This window comes from Lepidochelys olivacea (assembly GCF_965140295.1).
Source record: "Lepidochelys olivacea isolate rLepOli2 genome assembly, chromosome: 2".
Taxonomy (NCBI): domain Eukaryota; kingdom Metazoa; phylum Chordata; order Testudines; family Cheloniidae; genus Lepidochelys; species Lepidochelys olivacea.
This window is the reverse complement of record NC_140412.1, coordinates 213,197,401-213,225,331: the sequence shown is the minus strand read 5'-3', so window position 1 is coordinate 213,225,331 and position 27,931 is coordinate 213,197,401. Positions and strand designations below refer to the sequence as shown.

The window sequence follows — 27,931 nt, the reverse complement described above, 5'->3', positions numbered from 1 at the left end:
TTTGATTTTTTTTGGCACCCAGGAACTAGTTGAAGAATTTGATCTGGGGGATGGGATTCACCTCCTCTTTCCTTTTGCTTTTGGGCAAAGATGACTTTATATTTGGGAAGAGGAATTGAATTCTGCATTGTTCACCCCAGGAAAGCTTCACAGCTACTAAATGCCCCTCTACCTTGAGAGAGGATGGAGTAACAGTTCTGCTTGTTGGTGTCTTGGTATGTCTGTTTGGCTCTGGCCGTTGGACCTTTGATCAACCCTGTGATTTGAAGTCTCTGAGTGGTTAATCTCTCCCTGGTGTGAGGGGTGGAGCTGAGTTGAGTTAAACAGGAAGGCTTAGTATAAAATGTTATTTGCTAGGCAAACTTGGGAGCTGCAAACAGAGGCACCTAAAAGGGAAGTTTTGGAGGATTTAGGGGCAGACTCAGTGCTTGGAGGTAGCAGGATTTGGGGAGTTGTGCAGTTAGTCCATCTGTGGGATGTTTGTTTGCTATTTGTTAGTTCTCTGTGTATGGGCTGTATGTTGGGCTGTGGGTCCCTAAGTAAGCTGAGGCAGGTCGCTTGGTGAAGGCCATGTGGCTTTGACCCTCAGACCTTTGATCAGCTCTGCTGATTGAAACTTCTTAGTGGTTAATTGCTCCCTAGTACTGAGGGGTGGGGTGGAGCTGAACTAAACGGGAAGATTGGGTATAAAAAGGCACTTGCTCGACAAACTCAAGACCCATGAACAGAAGCAGCTAACAGGAGAGTTTCGGAAGGAGTTTGGAGATATAGTATAAGAGACTTTCCCTCCAGGTCCAGCTCTGAGTGTGATTCCACAATGGCCAGCAATGGAATAGTGGTGGTGACCTTCAGCAGATGTGCCATATTTTCTTTCTTGCCTAAAGCCAGAAGGGACTTCCTGTAGATGAAGTGCATGTTGGTGGCTGTGCTGGAAGAAAAGATTCTTGGATTGGATAGGCAGATAGAAATGCTACTGAGAATCAGAGAAGTTCCTGGACAGCCAGGTTCAGGAAACATCAATACCCCAAGTTCAAGGAAAAAAGGAATGGGGCACCAAGGAGTCAGAGAGAAGGGAAGTCAGAGAGGAGGTTTGGCAGTTCATAATCTCCAGAGGCAAGAGGCCAAATGGCATTCTATAGAGCTGGAGATAGACAAGGATGGGCAGGCTGTGCCCACCAGAGGAAGAAGGACCAGGAGGAATTTCACACAGTTAGGAATTTACACTCAATACTAGGTCCTCAACATGGAAATTGTGGAAGATATCTCTCAAAATCCAGGTGGTCCAAGAGAACGGAGAGATGTATGGGACACACCTGCGGACTGCTGTTTGGCCTGATGTGATGACTCATCTCTGAGTTACCCCTGAGCCTGAGCCTGCCTTATGCTGAGTTATCTCTGAACCTAAGCCTGTTTACGCCAGATGAGTCCTCCCAGAGAGTGTGATAAGTCATCGGAGTCCGTTATCTGCTGGTCTTGTGACAGGCCCTACACAATTCAACTAGGGTTTAGTCAATCCACAAGAGAGCCAAGGCAGGTTATAGACTCCTAAGAGAAGCCGTCTATTCAGTCTGCTCAACATCGCTACCTGGATGGGAACACTCCTATTGCCTATAGTTCTGATAGACTGCCATTGATCCTGCTCCTGCAGCAGCCAGCCCTTGCTTTGCTTCTGCTCTAGTGTGTGCCTGTTTTCACGCTAGCTAGCCTTTGCTACAGCCTGCATCTTCTTCTGCCTCAGCTGGCTGCCTGGCAATTCTGTCAGCCAACCTGTAAGAAAAGCAAGCTTTCCCACAGAGATCTCCAACCATTTAAGGAAGACAGATGATCCTTGATGCGGATTCTGTACAAAGAAGAATTGAAAGAACATTCTGCAAGGGACAGGCAAAGAACAGGATGGTGTGCTGTCTTTTGGATAAATTCTTTCTTAATCCCAATTCTTTAATGGCCTACATGACAATGCTAGGAGACCATGGCAACAAAGAAGAGGAACTGGAATTTCTTGTTGCTCTAACTCAGAAAGTGTTGCATCCAATACAGGAGGATTCTATATTAGATCTTGTCTTGACAGATAAAGAGGAGTTGATCACAGACTTAAAATTAATGGTAGTTTAGGTACAAGTGATTATGACTTGATCACATTTGTAATGTATAAACAGAATAAAGTCCAGACTAGTAGTATGTATCCTTGGTTATTTATAAGGGCCAATTTCAAAGAGCTGAAAACAATTATCAACCAGATCATCTGGGAGGAAGAATTTAGTCAGAAAAAGGTGAATGATAATTGGGAGTTGTTTAAGGACACTTTACTAAATGCCCAAAAATTCACCATCAAGGAAGAAGGCTGTATGGATTGAAAAACTGACCTCATTTAGAGGGAAGTAAAGACAGCTATTTTATGTATAATGATAGTAATGAATATAAATGAGAAGACAGGAATCACAGAAAATTGATAAGGGAAGCAAAGGAACACAAGGGAAAATCTATAGCTTGCAGAGTACTTAAGGGCAATAAGAAGGTGTAGAGAAAGTAGATAAGGAGGTGTTGTTTACTACTTCTCATAACACAAACAAAAAGAACAAAAAAATTCCTAACAATGGCACTATTCCATTACTAGATGAACATAGTAGGATTATCAATAATAATGCAGAAAAAGCAGAAGTGTTCAATAAATGTTTCTGTTCTGGGAAAAAGCCAGATGATGTAGTCATATAATATGATGATGACACTCTTTCCATTCCGCTAATATCTTGGGATGAAGTTAAACAGCGGCTACTAAAGTTAGTTGGCATCAGCATGTCTGGACAACTTCCATTCAAGAATTTTAAAAGAGGGGCTGAGAAGTTCACTGGACCATTAATGTCAATTTCCAATAAGTCTTGGAACAGTGGGGAAGTTTTAGAAGACTGAAAGAAAGCTAATGTTGTGCCAATATTTTAAAAATGTAAATCGAATGACCTAGGTAATTATAGGACTGTCAGTCAGACATCGATCCTGGGCAGCTCATACAGGAATCGGTTAATAAAGAATTAAAGAAGCGTAACATAATTAATGCCAATCAACATAGGTTTATTTAAAATAGATCCTGTTAAATTAACTTGATAGCTTTTTTGATAAAATTACAAGTTTGATTGACAATGGTAATAGTGTTGGTGTAATATACTTAGATTTCTGGAATGTGTTTGTGTTGATACCACATGACATTTATTTTAACAAGCTAGAATGATGCAAAATTAACATGGCATGCAATAAAATGGTTAAAAACTGATAGGTGTCAAAATCTATTTGTAAATGGGAAATCATCAAGCAGGGATTGCCTCTTGGCACTATGCTATTTAACATTTTTATCAATGACCTGAAAGAAAACATAAAATTATCACTGATAAAGTTTGCACTTGACACAAAAATTAGGGGAGTAGTAAATAATAACAAGGACTGGTTACTGATACAAAGCAGTGTGTATCGCTTGGTAAGCTGGGCTCAAGCAAACCATATGTGTTTTAATACAGCTAAATGTAAATGTATACATCTAAGGGCAAAGAATGTAGGCCAAACTTACAGGATGAGGAACTGTATCCTGGGAAGCAATGACTCTTATTTAATGTTTTCATTAATGACCATGGCACAAAAAGTGGGCGTGAGCGAATAAATTTTGTGGATGCCACAAAGCTGGGAAGTATTGCCAATATGGAGGAGTACTGGAATATTATACAAGAAGATTTGGACAACCTTGAAAACTGGAGTAATAGAAATGGGAAGAAATTCAATAATACAAAGTGCAAGGTCATGCAGTTTGGAACTAAAACAAATAATTTTTGCTATAAGCTGGGGGCGTATCAGTGGGAAGCGACAGAGGAATAGAAAGACCTGGCTGTATTGCTTGATCACAGGATGACTATGAGCCGCCAGTGTGTTGCAGCAATGAAAAAGGGCAATGTAATCCTAGGATGCATCAGGCAAGAAAGATGAATTCAAACTGGAACAGGTGCAGAAAAAGGCTATTAGGATGATCAGAGGAATGCAGAGTCTACCTTATGAGAGGAAATTTCAGGAGCGTGGATTTTTTAGCATAAAAAAATGAAGGATGAGGGGAGATATGTTTGCTGTCTATTGATACATCAGAAGGATAAACACCAGGGAGGGACTGGAGTTATTTAAGTGAAGGGTAAACACTGGCTCAAGAACAAATGGATATAAACTGGTCATCAATAAGGTTAGGCTTGAAATTAGATGAAGTGGAGTGAAGTTTTGGAACAGCTTTCCAAGCGGAGTAGTGGGGGCAAAAAGCCTAATGTGTTTCAATACTGGGCTTCATAAGTTTATGGAGGGGATAGTATGATAAGGTTGCCTACAAGGCATATGGCTTATCTACATCTGCTATGAGCAGATATATATGGCCGAGGATGAAACACTAGATGGGGAGAGCTCTGAGTTACTACAGAGAATTCTGAGCTAGGTTCTCGGTTGGTGGGTCTTGCCCATATGCTCAAGGTCTGACTGATTGCCATATCTGATATCAGAAATTAATTTTCCCAGGTCAAATTGGCAGAGACTCTGGGGGAGGTTTGCCTTCCTCTGCGACGTGGGGCCTGGGTCTCTTGCTGGTTTGAACTAGAGTGAATGGTGGATTCTCTGTAATATGAAGTCTTTGAATCAAGATTTGAGGACTTTAGTAACTCAGGCAGAGGTTATGGGTCAATTACAGGAGTGGGTGGGTGAGGTTCTGTGGCCTACGATGTGCAGGAGGTCAAATTAGATAATCCAAACTAGCCTTCTGGCCTTAAAGTCTATGAGACTATGAAAAAAGATGGGGAGGCGGGGTTGGGGTTGGTGGATAATCAACTGAACATGAGCCCCTGGGGCTACGTTTGGGCCAAAAAGGCTAATGCGATCCTGGGATGCATAAAGAGGGGAATCTCAAGTAAAAGTAGAGAGGTTATTTTACTTCTATATTTGGCACTGGTGTGACTGCTGCTGGGATACTGTGCACAGTTCTGGTGTCCACAATTCAAGAAGGATGTAGATAAATTGAAGAGAATAGCCATGAGAATAATTAAAGAATTTGAAAACACTCCTTATATCAAGGGGCTAAATCTATTTACTTTAACAAAGAGAAGTTTAAGGGGTGATTTGATCATAGTCTATAAGTACCTAGATTGAGAACAAATATTTGATAATGGGCTCTTGAATCTACAGAGAAAAGCATAACACTAATCAAAGTCTGGAAGTTAAAACTAGACAAATTCAGACTGGAAATAAGGTGTAAATTTTCAACAGTGAGAGTAATTAACCATTGGAACAATTTACCAGGGATCGTAGCAGATGCTCTATTACTGCCAATTTTTAAATCAAGATTGGATGTTTTTTCCAAAAGATGCACTAGTTCAAAAGAAATTATTTTGGGGAAGTTCTACTGCTTGCTATTCAGGAGATTAGAATAGATGATCACAATGGTCCCTTTTGATCTTGGACTCTATGAATAACCGTAAGCATATTAGCTTGATGTTTCTGCTAAACTGTTCAGTTTGAAATAGTTAACATTGGTGACAGTTAATATGAGATCATTAGGCTTCAGATTTAACACTGTATTTAGGTCCTGATAGAGGAAAACATTTCAACACTTGCTGTAGTCCATCTCTGTTCAGGACAATACTTATGCATATACTTAACTTTAAGCTTGTACTTAAGTCAAACTTGCTGTCCTGAACAGGGTTACTCCTGAATTGAGGTCTAAGATAATGGGAGTACTTTACACTTCTCTCAGAGCTAATATTTTAGGCTGTCCATCAGGAGACTTGAGCGGACCTCACTGCATCCAGTTTATATTTGCTCCACATGCTAAAAGTTAACTTCACAGCCAGAATGGCAGGATTCTAGAGCACAATTATGGGATGATTTTTGAAAAGGAGTGCAGTTATGCTGCCATTATACACGGGGTCCAACAGGAGAGGCTCAAGAGTAAGCTAGTGTGAAGGTAGGGATGAGGACAGAGCCATCTCCCTTACCTAGACAGGATAACCACTTCAGGTCGTTGATGAAGTAAGTAACTGGCGGGTCAGGTACTTAGTAAATTCTTTGGGGGCAGGGAATGTCTTTTTGTTAGGTATTTCTATGGCACCTAGCAGAATGGGGCCCTGATCCATGACTGGGATCACTAGGCACTACCTGAAAACAACTGATAAACAAAATAAAACTTTGGGGTGAGATTGCATTATAGCCCGTCCTGAGCAGTACCTTCACAAAGGGACTGTACACACAGCTGATAATATTTATATGAGTTTCAGAGAGGCTGAAATAGTGGAGAAAGGTCTTTTAACATAGTTAAACAGCAGCACATTCCTCAGGGAGATAGATGGGATCTGTCAAATGAAGATCTTGCCTTAGTTATACTTCATGTTACTGAATGAACAAGTCCTTTCCAACAGAACTAAAATCAGCGATCAGTGTGAAATCTTATGAGAAATCATGTGGGATCTTATGATATGTATGAAATAAGCTTGTGTCATGAGCAAAGAGAGAAACAGTCACATACATGTGATAGGTTCTGTAATTGACATTTTCTGAGATCATCTGCAGCTTGACAGAGTGTGTCTTTTTAGTTTCAGAGTAGCAGCCGTGTTAGTCTGTATTCGCAAAAAGAAAAGGAGGACTTGTGGCACCTTAGAGACTAACCAATTTATTAGAGCATAAGCTTTCGTGAGCTACAGCTCTGAGGAAGTGAGCTGTAGCTCACGAAAGCTTATGCTCTAATAAATTGGTTAGTCTCTAAGGTGCCACAAGTCCTCCTTTTCTTTTTGTCTTTTTAGTGTGATTTATTCTGTAATACAGTACACTCTGGTGGCTGCCTTCCAAAAATGCTGTCCTGAATAACTGTTTATAAATAGGGTTTTGCCAAATTACTCAGTTTCATGAGTCCAACATTTTATTGCAAGAGGCACTTTCAGATTGTGCCTCGTTGAAAATGTAAAATGCTTGTTACTGCTTCCATTGCACATAGCTATGCTTACACTGACAATTAGTAGTAGCCCTAGTTTCTACTAAATTCTAGTGTTCACTATAATATGATATGTCATGGAAGATAGAATGAAACAAGCTATCTTTGTTGTGTAGAATTTAGTATGGTCAAACTCTCTTTCCACTGATACCAGTGTAGCTCTTGGAAATTCAGTGGGAGTTGTTGTACATGGGAGAACTTGGCCCATTGTGTCCCTGGGGTAAATCTTTGAAAGTTTTCATAATTATGGAACTGTCATAGCAACTCCAGGTTCAAGATAAACAGTTTCCTTTCTAAAACCTATTTGGAACCTCCTGAACATTTTGGAATTACCCAATGCCTGATAGAACATCCAGAGCAGAGCAGTGGTCATGCTTTCTGAGCTGCCCCTTTTGGCTCAGGAGTGTCTGCAGACTGTGCTCTTTGGATCTGCAGAGCTTGTAAATTCCATATGCGAGTGAGCCAAGGTTCCAGAATCATACAGACTACTGGCACCAGAGCAGAGCTTGTGGGTCCCACAAAACAAAAACTGGCTCCTTATATGAAGTATTTTTAGCTGTTGGATATGGCAGTTAGAAGCTTCACCAGCTGTCGCAGGGGAAGGAGAGAGGAAAGTAGACCATGTTTGACTCTTGGGGAAGGGACTGTCTTTTTGTTCTGTGTTTGTATAGCACCTAGGACAATGGGGTCCTGATCCATAACAAGGACTCCTAGGCACTATGGTAATACAACTAATTTTTAATAATAATAATGTCTGAATCTTACTGTGTTGGTAATAACTTTGTTAGGTGCTCGACTAGAGTGATAATGAGTGAGATATATAAACACATAGGTAATGCTCTGGGAAATCTTTGCTCCAAGTGGAAATGATGGGCCAAATCCTGAGATGCATCCCATCCACTTCAGTGGACGCTAGCAAGTTGTAGGTGCTCAGACAATATCTTCAGAGTATCATTAGTGAAGGCCAGGTGTTGTGCACAAATAGCAAATGTTGTGAATCCCTCCAAGTGGATGGTGATCACATCTGTGCTTCTTAAAGTTCAATATCCTATTCCTACCACTGACAGCTGCAGGATTTTGTAGTGTTAGTTAATAGTTATTCTTTAGAAAGAAAGTGAAAAAATTATAGTGACTTCTAATTTGGGTTTTAGATTGAATTCAGATTAAGGATTATTTCTAGCACATTTATGGTGGGACAGATTCTGCCATCCAAATCACAACATACATGGTGCTGCATCGGTGACATATTAAGCAGAATTTGGCCTACAGTGTCAGGTCACCACCAATAATTTAATATAGATATTTAGGCCCTGATCCAGAAGAGATTTATGCACATGCTTAATTTTACATAGTATGAGTGACTTCAAATGCTTCATTTATATTGAAGCAACAGTCATTAAAAGACAGTCATTGACTGACTGTCATTAAAAGAAGTCAATTGGTGTTGAAAGAACTTAGCACCTTACAGGATTGAGTCCTTCGTCTTCATCTGCTCCAGGAGACTTGAAAAGAAAAAAGGGAAACAAGAAGAGCAAGGAGTGGGGAAACAGTAATGAGCAAAGAGATGAGAGAAAACAGAGGGAGAACATAGATGAGGCAGAGGAAAGGAGAGGAAAAGATGAGAGAAAACAGATGGAGGCAAAAAAAGCCAATGAAGTGAGAGAGACAAGAACACATTGATTTACACAAGGGATGGAAGAACTAGTCTGGATAAAATAAAAACCAAAGCATACCTTCAGTCAGACTTCAAAATGAACCAAATCTTTGACAAGATTTGAAAAAGTTTGGGAAACTTAAAACAAAACTATTGTGAACCTCTTCATCCTGGGACCGGAAAAAGAGATACTGTGAGAGGGATATTCTGATGATATTGGTGACCCCTCATAGATGAGCTTCAGATAAACATCAAAACATTTACATGTTTATTCAAGCCAAACCTCTTGAGATCTGTCCTTTGCTAATGTACACTTCCTCTTGAAGTTAAGCTGAACCTAAAATTGAACATATGTATAAAATACATAAACACAACCTATTTTCAAGCAGTTGATCCACAACACCAAATATCTATTTTATCTCTCAACAGTCCAGTCTCATAATTATGTATTTTGAGAATAATTTCCTGTCTCCTAAAAATATACCATAATTTATATTTGCCTGGTGACTTTTAGCCCAAAGAATCCCAAGGACTTTTGTAATCTATCTTTACAATTACTTCTTCATTAAAATGCAGCCACCTCTGGAGTACAGTGCAGCAACTGGTAAAGAGCACACAACAATACTACAGGAAATGTAGGTCAGGAGTTTAACCCAGTTGCACCTAAAGAGGGGGACAAATAGAAGATTCTTTTAAACCTTATGGTTGATGTAACAACATCATGTCACATTCCATTTTCTAAATTTTCATTTGTACTGTATGTCTTTTTACTTTTTAGTGGTATTTCACTTTTTAAAACTATAGCACGGTCTCCTAATTCCTTCTAAGCCATTCTTGATAAATTTTCACCAGTACTCAACAATACAGCTAAAAATTATGCTGCTCAGATCACAGGTGGCAGAGTACTTTTGATTCTGGGGAAATAGTTGGTCTAGTTACCAGATTTTTTTTCTCCACAGTCAGGGCAGAGCACACCTTTAGAGGTTCAAGGACATTTTAAGAGAACGGAGAAGAGTCAGGGGGAGGATAAGACCAGTCTTTGCAGGACAGGCTTCTTTTAAAGTATTGTTTGCTTCTTGGTACTCCTCATCACCATTTTTGCCTTGTTAGCTAATGTCATAAATATAAAGGGAAGGCTAACCACCTTTAAATCCCTCCTGGCCAGGGGAAAAACCCTTTCACCTGTAAAGGGTTAAGAAGCTAAGACAACCTCACTGGCACCTGACCAAAATGACCAATGAGGAGACAAGATACTTTCAAAGCTGGAGGCGGGGGAGGGGAGGGACGACAAAGGGTTCTCTCTGTCTGTGTGATGTTTTTGCCGGGACCAGAGCAGGAATGCAGGTCAGAACTCCTGTAAAGAGTCAGTAAGCAACCTAGTTCGATATGTGTTTGATTCAGTTTTGTTTAAATGGCTGATAAAATAAGTTGTTCTGAATGGGATGGATATTCCTGTTTTTGTCTTTTTGTAACTTAAGGTTTAGCCTGGAGGGATTTTCTATGTTTTGAATCCGATTACCCTGTAAGGTATTTACCATCCTGATTTTACAGAGGTTTTTCTTTTACTTTTTCTTTAATTAAAATTCTTCTTTTAAGAACCTGATTGCTTTTTCATTGTTCTTAAGATCCAAGGGTTTGGGTCTGTGTTCACCTATGCAAATTGGTGAGGATTTTTATCAAGCCTTCCCCAGGAAAGGGGGTGTAGGGTTTGGGAGGATTTGGGGGGAGGAGGCGTTTCCAAGCGGGCTCTTTCCCTATTATAAATTTGTTAGACGCTTGGTGGTGGCAGCAATAAAATCCAGGGACAAAAGGTAAAATAGTTTGTACCTTGGGGAAGTTTTAACCTAAGCTAGTAAAAATAAGCTTAGGTGGGTTTTCATGCAGGTCCCCACATCTGTACCCTAGAGTTCAGAGTGGGGAAGGAACCTTGACATGGTGAAAGGGTTTTTCCTCTGGCCAGGAGGGATTTAAAGGTGTTTACCCTTCCCTGTATATTTCTGACAGCTAACAAAACAGACCGGCGAGTGGATGGGACAATTATGCTGATTTTTTCTGTCTTGTAACAAGCAAGCCTCTTCCAGTTTCAGGTTTTCCAAGCAAGTCTCCTCAAAGATAGCCATTTCCTCCCTGACTGTGGGTCTCCAGTTGGTTTGCTAAGTTGCCAGGGTTTTGCAAATGTCTTGGAACTAATTGTCTTTGGAATGTGACCTTAAAGTTTAAGCTTTACAGTTTAACAGCACCATTTTTTAATTTGAACTCAAGGTGTACAATAATGTAAAGGGATTGTTAATTACTTAATGAGGACGTACATCAAATGCAAAAAGCAGGTTGCTGAGATGTGAAAGACACATTGAGAAGTTAAAACTGGCCAATAAACATCCAAACTATTCAAAATAATTTAACTAATGGTAGGAACAAATTCATCATATAAATCACTTGATGAATAATATTTGACCTGCTTATGCAGCAGGTTGAATAATGTGAAAACTTATTTGTCAATAATTTAAGAGGAAAAGTGGACCAAATCAACTCTGGATATTATCTGATCAGCTCAAATTTAAATCACAAAAGTCAGAATATGCTAACGTGACCCCTCCAAAAGCAACCTTAACTTGGCCATGTTGTGTATCCTGTTTGTAACCTTTAATCACCTAAGTTTTTGTACTAATATGCAGGGTCATTTGGTTTTTTAAAATATAATTTCCTGGGCTGTTCTTAAAGAAAAATGAAACAAAGAATAAAAAGTGTAAAACAGAACTAAATCCATAGCTATTCATCTTGAACAGCTGACAAATTCTTAGTTCTGGAGGCAGAAGTCCTCAGTCCTTTCCACTGTGTGGGCCATAACCTAGATTATCTCGAGGACTGTCTCCCCATCCATTTGTGATCACATAGAACACCTTCCCACTCACTGTAATTGCTTAACTTCCCTGTGGCAACTATGGTAACTTTTCATTGAAAAAATCATTTTATTGAAATATATATGGGTTAGATTCTCAGGTGGTGCAAATTGGCAATGCTTCACTTCAGCTGAGGAACTGGTACAATACAGGAATTGAATTTTTGCCTATATTTAAATGCGTTGTGGCAGGTGGGAAATGAAGAGCTCTCTCTTTCAGCAGCCAGATTTTTCAGAGCAGCAGCAAATACTTTGGGGACTGCTGGTAGTTCATGAACGACAGTTTGAAAACTACTGCTCTTGAGCACAGTTTACAAGCTTTACTGGCTATTCCATGGCAAAGGATTTAAAATGGCAAAACTGTGTCACAAAGCAAATGCTTGCTTTTCTCCTGTTTGCTTTAAGCACATTGAAGCCTATAAATACAACTCCTCGTTCAGGATTAATAAATGTTTATGAAGGAGCTTATGTAACTGAAGAGTGTGTGTACACGTAACTCCCCAATTTTGTGAAAGTCTTGGAGGACCTCCGGAATATTTGGAAAATCAAAATAAAATAAACCAAATAAAACCAAATTTGATTTCGATGAAAATTTCAGACATAAGACCAGATAAAGATTTTGGATAACAAGGGCTTCAGAGATTCAAACTGGAAAATGAGGATTTAACAGGTATACAACAAGTCTTGTGTAATTAGAATTATACATCCTCCTTACAGTGTTTTCCCAATAGATTATTGGAAGTTTATAGTCATTTACTCATGTATTTAATTTATGTCAATATGTTATTTTGTCTGTAACTGTGGGAGACAAGTGAGTGAAAAACATAGGTAAAAGTGGAAATCATGCTTATTTGCATGCACTGCCAACAGTTCCAACATATAATATAAATGTAGCTGCACATTGCATACGGAAATATGTTATTCAGTTCATTCTTAAATGTTGAAATTATGATCAATCTCAGTTCCCAAGGCAACTGACGACACAAAGATGGACCAGCCAATAATGGGAAACAGCTTTAAGTATTTTAACTATAACATATGGTAGAAAAAGTATTTCTTATTTCATGCGACTTAAAAAATGCTCATGAAAGGGGCTACCCAATATATCACTTCAAATGGGAATGAAAAAATGATTGAAAGAGGTGTGAGCAGTTTCGCTTCACAGGAAGAATGCAGTATCTTGTAAGTGAGTGAATGAATAAAAGGCAAATTCAGCAACATCATTTTTAAAGTGACGTTGGATGCTAGTGCAAATCCTGCCATGCCCCTTTCCTCTGAACTTGCCCCCTACTCTGTATAGGAGAACAAATGCCACCCCATTGCACTATTGTAAACCTCCCAGTGCCAGATGTCCTGGCTTTCTGTCCAGAATCTGCTGGTGGTGCTGCTCAAAGCTTCCATCTCACAGTACTTCTGGAAGAATTATGTCTGCTCTAGCTTTCACAGGTGTAATGCCACAGGGCCGCATGCATTAACAATGCATCTCTTACCCCTTTTTGGCAGAGCCTTAATAAAACCCATTTGGTGAAATACTGATCTCATTGAAGTCAACAGCAGTTTAATTAAATACTTATTTAACATCATTTTATTGCCACTTAGCTCTGTATTTTCCCTTTTTGTTTCTTGTATTGACCTCCCCAGTGTATATGTCTATTCCCCATTCCTTCCTGTTAAAAACTGGGGAATATTTATTTAGGCGTTCTGCCATTCCTGATTCCTCTGTTATTGCTCTCCATCCTCATTCTTCAGAGGTCCTACTTTGTCTTCAATCTTTCTTCTCTGCTTGATACCTTTGAGAAAAACATTTAGTTTCCATTCATTGGTTTAGTCAACAGGTTTTCATTGATTTTCTTTCAGTGTCTCATAATCTCCCAGTTTATCTCTTGACCTCTATCTTGTTTTCTGCTTTAGATAACAATTTTAAGCAAATCATTTCAGTGACATTGGGCTTTTATGAAACTTCATTTTGGTGACAGTGTTTCTTTTCTATTCTGGATTTCCTTCTTTATGAGATCTCTTTCTTTTATATTTCAGTGATAAAGATTGATTTTTTGGTTTCATTGAAATCAATGGCAAAATTCCTATTCATTTCAACTATACGAAAACAGGCCGCAAATCTGCCAATGTCTCCCATCCCTCCAATTACCTTTTTTGACCCCATCCTTTTAGATGGTGAGCACATTGTGTGATATACAAGGACCATGAACACCTTGCAGGATGGTGTACTTATGTTTTAATATGCCAGCAATCTGATATTGCTCATTGTGGTTCGCAGTCTCCTCCTTTTTGAAGTGTAGTGCTTTCCTTTGGCTGTCTGTGATACCACCCCTTCTTAATATACCTGCTTCAGTTGGTTTGTGATCACTGGCACTGAATTTCCCCACTACTTTGGGATCTGTTATAATTTCTTTTATTGTGCTGAGCAAAAAGAGAGAGGGAAAAAGAGAAAATGAGAAAAGCAGGACAACAGTGTTATCCAGAGCCAAAACAGGTCAGATTTCTAGCTGAACAGTATCTGGAACTTTTACAGAATCAGTAGTAGTTTCTAACACTGTGTAGTATCTAGAGGTTGTAGCATTACTATGAGCATTCTGCCTTGTCCCATGAACAAGGGAAAGGGGGTTTATGTAGTGTAACAAACAAGAGGCCAAAAAGTTGTACTGATTACAGCACATCACTGTAAGGACCTGACTTGGGACTCTACTAAATGTCTAATTATGCAGAATTCTGCACAGCCCATATTAGCAGAATTGGTGTTTGGTTTGTGTACTTCATTAATGTCTGTTCTAGCTGTAAGAAGAAAAGGAGGACTTGTGGCACCTTAGAGATTAACCAATTTATTTGAGCATGAGCTTTCGTGAGCTACAGCTCACTTCTAGCTGTAGCACTGTGGGTGTGAAATCCTGCTTCTTTTTAAATGCATGTTTGGAAAAGAATATAGTGATGTAATGGTTTTTTCTTTGGCAATATTGTGTCATGGTTTCAGTGAAAGGTTCATAGCCCTGCTGAGATAGAGAAGTGCCAACCATCCTGCGTCTCCTAAAAGGGACATGTTAGACACTGACACTGTCTGTAGCATCAACATCATCTTGCTGTAGATCAGAGAGACTCCCACATAGCCTAAGTGTAAGGAAATCTCCATGTCACTTTTCTCAACTCTTTCAGCCCGTTCTTGCCAGAGGGGTAGGGGACGGTTGCAAGGGGGAAACAGGATGGTGGGGGGGGGTGTGTCAAGTGGCAACCTCAGGTTTGGCTTGGTTGGAGCAGGTTATGGCGCACAGAACACAAGCAGGGGAAGGGGGGCCAAGCTGCGGGTGGTGCAATGGACATGGGCACCAATGCCAGATAGGCCAGAGGTTTTAATGGTTCTCCTATGGGATTACCCTAATAAAGCAGATGGGGCATATTTGTGGGGCATTCTGTGGCCAGGCTTGCAGTGTCAACAGTGAAAATAGCCAGGCCACATCATTATATATGAGTTATTAGAGAGATGTAGGAAGACTTGAAGGTGTGGGAACAGTTTCTGAGTCAATTTAATGGGGTGTCATTATGGAGGGAGGAATGGTTATTAGAGGCGGGTTTGAAAATCCATTCAGATGCTTCAGGGATATGGGTTTTGGGGTGTTTTACCAAAGCAGGTTGTGTTCCCAGAAATGGCCAGCCATCTGGATGCAAAACGGGGTAGTGCATGACATGACTTTCCTGAAATTTGACTCCATTTTAGTTGCAGTGGTTATCTGGGGACCAGAGTTAGCGAATAAAAGGTTGTGCTTCTGGTGTGACAACATGGCCGTGGTACTACATGTTATCAGTCACCAAACGTCCCGGTCACACAGAGTTATGATGTTAGTGAGGGCATTTGTGCTACAATGTTTAAGCCTCAACATCTGTTTGTCTTCCAAGCACATTCCTGGGGTGGATAATGGCATAGCAGATGCCTTGTCTCATTTTCACTTCCACAGATATCAGGAGCTTGCACCAGGAGCTAGCAACGAACCCGAGCAGATGCCGCTGGCACTACGGAGCCTCAGCGTACGATGTTGCCAGTGCTATGGAGATCCTTGGCTCCGGGCACATGGCTGAGTTATGAAGGAAATTTTAATGAATTCTTCCAATTTCAGGATCTGGAATGCTAGTCACCGATATGGCCCATCAGAGCGGGGCAGGTGTTGCAGTACATGGCCGTTGGCAATCCAGCTGCTGGTGTCCTTGACAATCCTGACATCATGCAAGGGGCAACTGAGTTATTCTGTGAGGATGGCTGTTCACCTCTCAGACTTGAGGGCTGGCATGTTTAGATGCTATAAAAGAGGCCATTGGGAGATGTCTGGGAACCCAACTGGGTTTGGGGTGGAGGGGAGCAGCCAAGTTAATTGCTGGCACCTCCTTGTGGCCGGTGTCCAGTGCAAGTACTCCACTGGGAAGGCATCCAGTGACCAGATAAATGGCCTGGTAAAGGAATAAAAAAATAGGTGCTGGTTAAAGGAACAGAATAGAGGGTGGTGTTCAGGGCTCCTATGATTGGTATGGCAAGGAGTCAACCCCACTTTCTTATAGCCCACCTTAACCCTCCTACCAGGGGGGATGGTAAGGTCCAAGCTATGGGTTGGCTGGGGGACCTGGATGGAGAATGAAGGAGGGCTGATGGAAGTCCTGGGTAGTTATTTGAATGAACATGAACATGGAGTTGCCTGCACTGTACACTTTTATCCACCGGGTAGTCCCAGACATCTAATAATAAAGTTGCAGCCTGGTTAAATTCATATCAAGTGTCTCCTGTCCTTCTTTTGGTATAGCCGGACAACAGCATCTCAGAGAGACTCCCTCATAGTGAATTTGGCCTGGGTGTAAGGAAATCTCCATGTCACTCTTCTCAATTGCTTCATTTTATACATTAGGACAAAGTAGGAGGAAATAACATATACATACCTCTTCCCTTTGAGGTAATAACTCTTAAGAGTTGACAAAATCAGCTTAAGCACATAAAAGCAACTTCTGAATTCCTTCAGTTCAAGGGAAAAGTGAGCAATGGAATAAGGCTGCCCAGAAAAGTTGTGAAATCATTACCACAAGAGCTTTTAAAGGCAAGAAAGAAAAAAGCAGAGGAACTACATTTTAGAAGCTATGCTAAGTATACTAGGAGCCAGACTAGATAAACTCTGAGGACACTTCCAACTTCACTTCACACAGCTTTCATTACATCTAGGAAAATGAATATGTGAAATATGGGGAAAAAATGTAAAAAGATAACTAAGTTCCATGCATAACACTGTTCCTGACTAGTGGATGTGAAAAGTGATATTTTCACAAATATTCATAAACTTGATCTGGGATTAAGCCTGCTGAGAATCCATGGTAATTACTAGGGCAACTAGCCCGTGCTGCCATCGCTTCATTACTACCGCTACTCAAGCTAGCTAGATTAAAGCTAACTCAGATATGTATACATGAGCTGCAGTTACCACCCATGATTGCAGTGTAGACATACCCTAATACCTTTTGAACTTTGGGGAATTTTAGGCTCTAAATTGTGGCTTGGCCTGTTGCTTTGTATGGTCTCTGAAACAAATAAAGGGTCCATTGGGTCATGAAGGCAGAATGTTTTTTAGTTTATTCCAAGCAGTACCCTTGGCCTTCTTCTCCCTACCCACCTGTTCAATATTCTTCTGGCATGTAAGTTAGCTACTAAATTATCCTTTCTGTTTTACCATTCTCAGATTATTATGTAGTTAGGGAATTCTTGATGTCAAATGCTTTGGAAAGACCACATTAAAAGGTAGTCTTTATTGAAAATACAAATTTTTCCATAGAAACAAACAATTCCATAGACAAGCTATCATTTGTTTTGTGCATTCCATAAACCACACTACATTTACTTACCATAAAGTCTGACCTCTCCATTTACTTATTTCTATTATTATAAATTTTGATTTTTTTTACTTGTCAGGAACAACCACATTTAGTATGTAATATTTAGGTTTACTGTGGGGATTTTAGTAGTATTGTTGGCTTATTGTGGCAAAGATTTAGGCCAAGTCCATTGATTTGTGTGATAAAATTCTGTTGAAAGAAATGATTTAGCGGAAAGACAAAACTGATAGCTATTTAAGCCTAACAAAAAGGATATGCTGTACGGTACCCAGATTTTATAGAAGTGAAATATGAGTGTTAAGCTCCACATTGCATGCCATCCAAATTTTAAAATAGAAAACTCTTTTTTAATCCCTATTATTACTTTTATATTTTATGTCAGAAAAACTTCTGGGGATTATATATATATATGTGTGTGTGTGTGTGTGTGTGTGTCTATATATATATAAAATAAAGTAATAACAGATGGGCAGTAAACGAGTTTCCAATAGGCACATGTTACACTACATGTGCTAAATTCTGGGCTAAGGTATTCCTGAGAGCAAAATTTTGTGGGGTATTTGTGTGTGTGCATAATGTATGTTAGTGTGGTTATAAGGTTTCATGTTTATCATCTTTCTGCTTCTCCTTAGTCATTGTGTTCAGTTTACAGGTAACACGATGTTGTTGTTTTTTTAACCCCCAGCCTTGCAGAATCTAGAAGTTAAGCTGGATTTCTTGCTTCTTGTGCATCTTCACCAATAATAAAGATCTTCAAGGTCAAATTAATCCTGCAGTCACACTTGTCAGTACCATGGTCCACAGCTGAAAGAAACTTAAATACTTTTGTTTATGATCTATAAGATGGAATGATATCCAACTTGATCAGTTTTTAGCTGTGTTGGTTCTGCAGAGGAGAAGGCCAAAAACACTTATTTCTATCACTAAAATACGTAAACACATATGACTATGAATACATGTAGGAGCAGGTTTGTTGAGTAAGCAGGTGCTATTTTACATACTGACCTTTCAGAATAAAACTGCTCTTTAAGGGGGCATACTATTGTATGTGTTCTCTTGGCCTCTTTTCAAATATCATCCACATATCACTTTGTATCTGCACGCAGATGGGCATCTAAGTTCAGCAGCAAATTCTGGATGGGTTTGGACTAAAGCCACATATTTGAACACTGGAGCCTGGCCATGGTTATGGATCTAAACTTCTCTGAAATTTGTCTCCATATTGGGCCAAACTTAAAACCCTATATCTAAACACTGCTAAGCTGTGAATAAACTGAAATCTGAATATAGATATTTATTCTCATTGTGGATGTCTGTATGTCATAGCTTCTAGAAGTTGGATATTTTCATGTGACAATACCATAAGCTCCTTCTTTGTAGTTTCTGAAAATTTCAAAGTAATATTTTTCTAAACTTCCTCCTGTTTGCTAATTTATTTTCCCCATCTTTGGTTATTTTTGAACTAATTCAGTGGATCAGATTTAGGCATGCCATAGATCAAATGTAGAAGGGCCCTTGTAATTACATGAAAACCACCTTTGTAAAGAATAATTTTAAAAATGGAAGGATCAGCACACATTGTAGTAAATATTTCTTATGTTTTTTGGTTGGTGTTGATGTTGCAATTCCAGTTGTAACAGAACTTAGGAAAATTTCAGGCAGGATGCCTAAATCATTATTCATTTAAAAAGAAACCCATGAATAATAATCTCAGGCTCAAAAATGTAAGTGGCAAAAGCCAAAAATAAATAAATAAATAAAAAGAAAAATAAAAGATGCAAAGCTGAGGGTGCCTTTAAACCTTTTGATTCAATGGAAATTGGTGGGGCTACTCACAGTAATAAAGTTAAGCACTTGGTTAATTGTCGGTAGGATTGGGGTCTAAGAAGGGAAGGTCCCTTAAGTATGCTAGAGATTCATTCCTGTTTTAAAACCCCATTTATTCTGATTTAGTGCCATATCCAAGGTTAGCTAGATTGATTAGAAGAGATAACTGTACTACATAATACAGAAAAAATTAACCTGAAGTTCTGGGAGGTGGGGGGAGGGAATGCAACATAGTTTTCTTTTATGTAAGTAGGTAACTTACATGATATTATATTAAAACATACATAAAAACAATGCGTAAAAGTAATAGATAGATGTTGAAGAATTGCCACTTTTAGGTCTGTAATCGAGTGACCAAAGAGGTTGAAGTGTTCTCCAACTGGTTTTTGAATGTAATAATTCTTGACGTCTGATTTGTGTCCATTTATTCTTTTACGTAGAGACTGTCCAGTTTGGCCAATGTACATGGCAGAGGGGCATTGCTGGCACATGATGGCATATATCATATTGGTAGATGTGCAGGTGAACGAGCTTCTGACTGTGTGGCTGATGTGATTAGGCCAGAAGTTACCTACTACAGGACAGGCCCAACAAAGAAAATAACAGAACGCCACTAGCCATCACCTTCAGCCCCCAACTAAAACCTCTCTAACGCATCATCCAGGATCTACAACCTATCCTGAAGGATGACCCATCACTCTCATAGATCTTGGGAGACAGGCCAGTCCTTGCTTACAGACAGCTCCCCAACCTGAAGCAAATACTCACCGGCAACCAAACACCACACAACAGAACCACTAACCCAGGAACCGATCCTTGCAACAAAGCCCGTTGCCAACTGTGTCCACATATCTATCCAGGGGAAACCATCATAGGGCCTAATCACATCAGCCACACTATCAGAGGCTCGTTCACCTGCACATCTACCAATGTCATATATGCCATCATGCGCCCCTCTGCCATGTACATTGGCCAAACTGGACAGTCTCTATGTAAAAGAATAAATGGACACAAATCAGACATCAAGAATTATAACGTTCAAAAACCAGTCAGAGTACACTTCAACCTCTTTGGTCAATCGATTACAGACCTAAAAGTGGCAATTCTTCAACAAAAAAATTTCAAAAACAGACTCCAATGAGAGACTGCTGAATTGGAATTAATTTGCAAACTGAATACAATTAACTTAGGCTTGAATAAAGACTGGAAGTGGATGTGTCATTACACAAAGTAAAACTATTTCCCCATGTTTATTCCTCCCCCCACTGTTCCTCAAACATTCTTGTCAACTGCTGGAAATGGCCCACCTTGATTATCACTGCAAAAGGTTTTTTCCCCCCGCTCTCCTGCTGGAAAAAGCTCACCTTACCTGATCACTCTCATTACAGTGTGTATGGTAACACCCATTGTTTCATGTTCTCTGTGTTTATAAATCTCCCCACTGTATTTTCCACTGAATGCATCCGATGAAGTGAGCTGTAGCTCACGAAAGCTTATGATCAAATAAATTTGTTTGTCTCTAAGGTGCCACAAGTCCTCCTTTTCTTTTTGCGAATACAGACTAACACAGCTGCTACTCTGAAATAATACTTAGTGTTGTCTAGTAACTAAAACAGTGGACATGCATTCTTTATTTCTGTTGTCTGTCCAGGTTTTTCCTAATGATCACTGTGTTACTTTAAGCAAGTTAGTTACCTGTCCTCTGCCTCAGTTTATTCATTTGTGAAATGGGTATAATAATGCCTACTTTAAAGGGATGTTGGGCCAGATCATAGCTATGCTGATTTCCACCAGCTGAGGATGTGGATCATTGTGTTTCTTAGTTAACATTTATAAAGTGCTTTGAGAACTGTGGGTGGAAAGTGCTACTTTTTTGTAGTCAGTGTGAATAATTGATGTTACTAAACCACTATGCCCTGTAGGTTCAGAAAAATGTGGATTTGCCCTTCAGTTATACTAATTACCACCCTCAATGTTCTGTGTAGGTTGTCTGTGCTTCCTCTAAAATTATAAACTCTATCAAAGTAGAGTGGTCATTTATGTCAACTTAGCCCTTTCTCTGGATATATTTGGCTTTATTTGGTGGCACATCCCGATGAATTTCTGGCTTGGGTACTTCTCTGCATGTCTTCTGGGAGAACAAATGTTTGGGAGCATGCTTCCCATGTGCAGTAAAACCACAAAAATAGAATAGAAGAATAAAAGGAATGAGATCAAGTAAATGGTAAAGTCTCTATAATGTCTTGCATCTGATGTTCATACTGTTGGGGAGGGGAAAGAACACATGCTTGATGTTTTCTCTAGGACTACACCCAACTGGAAGCCATCCCATGGCTTCTTTGCAGACAGCAGCATACCCAAATTGAATGCATTAATTCTATGGGGAAATCTCTTTTGTGGAACTAAAATTAATCTCTTCAAATTCCCAGGCACATGCTCTACTGCCAGTGCCATCAAACTAAAGGAGGGGCTGCATTGTCTTGAGTCACTCCACTATAGTTACATCCGATGAAGTGAGCTGTAGCTCACGAAAGCTTACGCTCAAATAAATTGGTTAGTCTCTAAGGTGCCACAAGTCCTCCTTTTCTTTTTGTGAATACAGACTAACACGGCTGTTACTCTGAAACCATCCACTATAGCTGTAAGGCTTAATGGAGTGAAGTAAACTCTGGTGTGAGATAAACCATGACCCGACTGCTCATGATTTTAAAATGTGACATGCAATTAGTGGCACAGCAAAAGGAAGAAAAGAGCAGGGAAGTCCCTAAAATCCTTTTCATCTGAATACTTTATATCCAATAATTATGGCTCTGTATGACACAGGATAACAGAAAATCAGTCTCTCTTTTGGATTTTTTTCTTTAGCGAGGGAAGGAGGGTATGACTAATAGTTAAAATATAAAACTCAGATCTAGTCAGACAATAGTATTTCCATCTAAAGTCTCAGAAATATCTTAGTAATAGATTTTGTTTTCTGTTATACTCATGCAGCCCAGCTGGCTTCCATAGGGTTGCACTACTGCATCTGATAGAAGAATTTGGCCCCTAGTGCACTATTGCCTGGATCTAATTCTTAATTCCCCTCCAGATAAAATAATAACTATCCTGAGTCTTAATCTTGGATACAGCCTCTATCTACAGAGACTTTTAGAGTATTTTTGTTGGGATTGTAAGAAGTGTTTTGACATTCATCATAACCAGAACCCGTCAGATGTGATATGCTATTGAGCATAGGTATGTCCTGAGGAATTAGGGATGGCTAACAAAATGATTCTTTAGAATACACCCAAATGTAATTTTATTGTTTTTTTCCCTCTGTTATTATCAGATCCAGACTTATTTTGGCTGAAGCAGGCCAGAGGAGAATTGCCATGGCGTGGGTGAACTCACTCTGGTGCAAACTCAGTGAAGCGGCTTATGGGCCAACTACCCCACCCCACACTGGTGTCATGGGTGTGCCTGAGGGAGGGTAGATCATGATGGAGCTCTCTGTGTGATGCAGATCCTTCACTAACGCAGGGTCCCAGGGCTGCTCTCTCTGATGCTTGGCCAGGCCAGCACAGGATCAGGGAGCTGTAACCTGCTCTCTGACTGTTCCTTCTGCCCGGAGCTAAACAAAACTTGGGTTCAGGGAAGAACAGAGCCTCAAGTATGGGCGGGGGAAAGGGATGGATCTTCAAGGGGTCCCCAGCCTCCTGATGAAGTGCAGCCCTGATGAAGTGCAGCTTGAACAGGGCTCTGCATGGTGGTCAACTTCTAAAAGCTTTTGCAAAGGACAGTTGTCCAGACAAGTCAAGGAAGTTGGGGGTCTGTGAGAGCCACTGTGACCACAGGGTTCGGTGCGCATTCTGGTGAAATGCATTATCTATATATTTGAGTCAAACAAATTATTCATGACAGCAACCCCATGGGGTATGAAATTATCACTGTCTTGGCTTTATAGATGGAGGAATGTAAGCAGAGATGTTCCATCACTTGCCTAGGCCATAGAAGGAGTCATTGTCAGAGCTGGACATAGAGAGGAGTCATCCCTGGCTTTCAATTCTACATGTAGTCCATTAGACGAGGCCTTTACCATACTTTACTTTACTTTACCATAGACCTTCATGATGAACTGCCCCGTCATGTTTACAGACATATTGGTTGTTCAACAGAGAAACCAGCTTAGATTCATGTTGCTAGGTTTGAGGGAGAGAGCGACATTAGTGCTATCAGTAGCAATTTATGGAGCACTGGAATCCATTACCATGTGAGTCCTCCCCAAAATCAGTGAACCTGCAGCCATGGTTTTCTTGGAGGCCAAAGACCAGCCTTGGGCTGCTGTAGTGAGAACCATAAACAACTAATGATTTTTAGAAGAAAATAGGGACTAACTTTCTATCCTAGCAATCAAATTATACTTTCCTTAGTATTTTGAAAAGAAAAGAACTATACATGTATTTTTATTATTAAAACATGAAAGATGAATTAGATTAAGCCTGATATTCCAGTTACCTCCAGATTTGGAGGGATGAAAGGGAGGGGAAGCAATGACACAGGTTTTCTGGTCTTCATAGGCCAACTCTGTGTGCAATATGCTGAATCGTACTAGCAAAAGTCTGCCAGTTTGTAAAGTAACTTCATTGTTTTGTGGAGGGAGTGGCGGTACTGCTCTGGTGTGAAATACATTCATCCAAGTTGATGCTTTACATCTGCATTCTCAAAAGCAGAATTTCTCATTCTTTTTGCTAATTTTCAGAAAAGTGTTTTAAGGCATTTACTCAACCTTATAGTCTCAGCTATCACTGACAGAACCGTACTAAATGTCACCCCCACCTTTCCAGTTACTATCATTGTAAAAGTCATCTCTTTCTTTTGTCTGGAGGTTTCCATGTATCCTCTCTGGACAGACTTTTTACTACCATTATAGGTGGCGCTAAATAGTGACGCCTGTTAAGTATGGTTGCCTGACATGTCCAATTGTAAGATGCTGTTTTCATTACTTATAACTTTCCCATAATTTAACCATTTCAGCTGAAATTTCCCATGCTGCGTTTTTGCTTCAGTCTGAATTTTTCTGGGACGTTTCAGCTAAAATGCTTGAGCTGTTTCTGTGAACAAGATTAGAGGAAAACACGTTTTGCCTGAGCTAAAAAATTCTTACAGCCATTTCACTGAGACACTTTAGTGTCTCCAGGCTTTGGAGCAGGGACTTGAAATTTGGTCCGCGGCAGTGTTCCCTCTAATTTTTGACAGGCTGTGTGCGCAAAAAATTTCTTCTGTGCAAATATTTGTGTGCACGGGGTTTAGGATCTGTGTGCGCGCCCACATGCGCACAGCTTAGAGGGAACAGCGGTCAGCAGATGGGGTGGGATGCCCTGATATCAGGGATAAGCCTATTGGCTGCCCAGGGGAACTGTGACCAAATGTGGTCAAGTTATAATAATAGCCTCAGTTTGCATATGCTCACTAGAAACCTGTTAGAATATGGGAGCTACACTTTCCAAAGATTCAATCTGTAGCGAGCATTCTCCATCCATTCACAGATACTATTTGATGACCAGGCTGCTCAACTGTAGAACCCATGATCTTCTTTTTATTTTTTATAATTGTTTTGTTTTAGGAATTTCTTGTTCTTTTATTTTACCCATTAATCCAGGCACCCTCATGCCCTCTTATATATCCCCCCTTGTAACAGGGCACCTCCGTCAGTACCTGGTGAATCTCGCAGCCTGGCCAGTTCAGATGGTTTCACCATCACAAACATACACACTGGGTTGTTTATCTTTCACCAAGGTGTGCATTTATGTCCCTCTTACAGAACAGTACTTGTGCAATACAGGCTTACAGCATGGTAGGTTCCCCTGCAGCCCTCACTGCCCAGCTCAGGCTGACTCTCTGGAGCTTCCTTCTGGGCACCTCTTGAGCTCCCCTGGCTTTCTGTTTCCTCTCCTTATATTCTCCCCAATTACCTTGTTAACCTAGTGATTGTCACCCAGGGGCTCACAATCCCCCATCAGAAAATGCGTAATTGCCCTCAGCTGGGCCTGCAGCCTTCTCCAAGCTACAGCAATGTCAGTGATCAGAATACTACTGCTGACACCTGTCAAACCCCTCTCCTATTGACCTTCAGCCCCCCAATCCCATTAGGCCCAGAAACCCCTTCCCTAGCCCCCTTAAATATTCCACCTCCCCTGCTGAGTCCCAGCCCCCCAGGTCCCCCATTAGTCCTGAGGACCCCTCACTTATTCCTCCTTATATATTTTCCCTGTTCTCTGGGTGAGGGGGAACCTAGTGAGGGGTTGGGTCCTGCCCGCAGGAGGTGGAAAACTCTGGGGGAAGAGATCAGGTCTTGCACCTCGGGGTTGGGAGGCCCCAAGGGGTTGCAGATAAAGCCCACCCGCACTCATTCTGCAAGAGTGGCTCCTGTCCTGCAGGTCTAGGCCCAGTTCCCCATGCCAGGCATTGTTACTTGGACATGGGTTCGCAGCATTGCTCAGGTTTGACCCAGCTGCCCCTTCATCAGTGGGGCCCGGGCAAACCTGTGCAGCACTGTGATCCCATGTGCCAGGTTGCAACACCCAGAGCAGGGATCTGGATCCAGCCCTGAAGGACAAGAGCTGCAGGAGCTGCCACTGCAGGGTGCATTTTTGTTTTATGCCATTTTTTATGTTCTTTTTCATTTTGTGTTATTTTGCATTTGCGACAAACATGGGGCTTTACTCATGCACCTTCCCCACAGAGACTAGGGGCCTGAGCAGGACTTCCCCTGCAATTGTTCTTTGTTGTGCTCTCAATGCTGCCCCTGCTGGCATGCTGTCAGCTTGGATAAGGAATATGCAGCCTGTCTGGAATGCAGAGGGGTGAGGAACCAGGGTGGTGGTAGGATGGCAGGAGAGATGCAGTGCTGTAGGTTCAGGAGCAGGAGCTGGGAGTATGAGGGAGAAGGGAGTTAGAAGCATTAACTGGGCTGGGACTTCACATCATCCCCACCTCATTCAGTGCACAGGATGCACAATGCTCTCAGAGAGAATTTGGGGCTGTGCAATGAAGAAGGCTGATGTCTGTAGGGCCCCTGCCTTGTTTGTTGCAGAAGCTGGAAGGTGTGTAGTGAATGAGGCAGTGATCATGGACTTAGATACTGTCTCATAATAAATATGCACGGGGGGGGGGGCTGGATTAAGGCTGCTCAGGCATTTCCTAACTTTTGACTACTTGCTTTACAAACTTAACGTTCTTTCAACATAGCTTTCTTTAAAGGTAATTACATAATAATTGTTCTGTCTTTATGGAATTGTCTGCATACTTGCATTGTAGTGCTTCAGTGCAATCTCAATGGAATAAGCGTAACAGACCTGCAGTAAAGCTGAACTCTCCTCTTTTCTGAGCTAACTTGACAGCCATTTGATTCTCCAGTGTCCTGATCCTACCCTCATTATTTAGATAAAACTCCAACTGACTGCAACTCAAGTGGAGTTTTGGGGGAGTAAAGAGTGCAGGATATGGTCACTAGTGTTAAAAGTACTGTTGAGGAATTTGGAACAAAACAAAGGAAATTAAAATGCAGAAACAAAAATCACACAGAATGGACAAGAACTGTTAACAGTCTAACTTATTTAACATGAAACCTAGATCCTTAACATGCTCTTCTTTCTCCTATGTGCAGTATCAGTAAGGAAATGGACATATGCTTTGAAATAAGGCAGGTGCTATCATAGTTAATATATAAAGATATCCATTTTAAGAAGAATTTCAGTCTGAAGTCTGGAGTTAGTGAATTTAGATTAGCATCTTAATTGACTTTTAATATAATTGAAGACCTTCAGAATTAAACTCAGTCAACAATAATAAAGTATCAGCGTTTGAACCTGTAATTTTTAAGCCAACGTATGAGCAGGAATCCTGAAAAGTCAAGTCAAAGAAAATATTTGTGAATCCAGTTTGAGCTTTACCTTCTCTTTAATAAATTTGCTTTAAAGAAATCTTTAAATGCTGATAAAAGCTAAGCTAAACAATAAAAATCCTAACCCAGGATAAAACCTACGTGAAGGAAAGGGTTAAAAAAACGAGAACATTTGGGAATGTGAAGCATTGAATTATCTGACTGAAACCAGCAGGGGTTGCTGTCACTATTTTGTGGTTGTCACATTCCTGCTATGCTTGACCTTGGAAAGGCTTGACAATGTAGCCTGGATTTGATTAAGGGAATTTCATGTTTTTCCTTTGCTAGAGTCACCCCCCACCTCGACAAACATTTTAAAATGTTAAGAAAAAATATGTTTGGAAAGCAAACATTTTCCCAAAAGAAATTTATAGTTCAAATTTACACCAAGTTCGCACTCACTGGAGCCGTCCAGGTTTCCACTGAGGCTTTGAATATTCTCTGTAAACCATTAGTCACTCCCCTGGAAGAGACAGCTTTTTATAGGCAGCGGGATAAAACAGGCACAGATGTGTGTGTAATATTAGAGGTTTTCACATGTACCTGTACTTTAAAAAAAACCCAGAAAATTGGAAAAGAAAAAGAATGAAAGCAGAGATGGGAAAAGTTGGATTTTTTTGACTAAATATAATGATGATGAATTTAGTTAAAGGAAGATATTAATGTTTTTGATGCCCAGACTTTTGTTTTTGTATAGAGGATTTTGGGGATCATGCCAAGCAGTATGCTTAATGAAGGTGTGAGCTGTAGTTTGTAACTGGCTGCCTT

At 40.4% G+C, this 27,931-nt stretch overlaps 1 protein-coding gene across 1 annotated transcript in view; it reads left to right on the top strand.

Annotated features, from left to right (window-relative positions):
- Positions 1-27,931, top strand: part of HDAC9 (histone deacetylase 9) — a 703,417-nt gene that overhangs the window by 606,326 nt on the left and 69,160 nt on the right. The window lies entirely within an intron of this gene.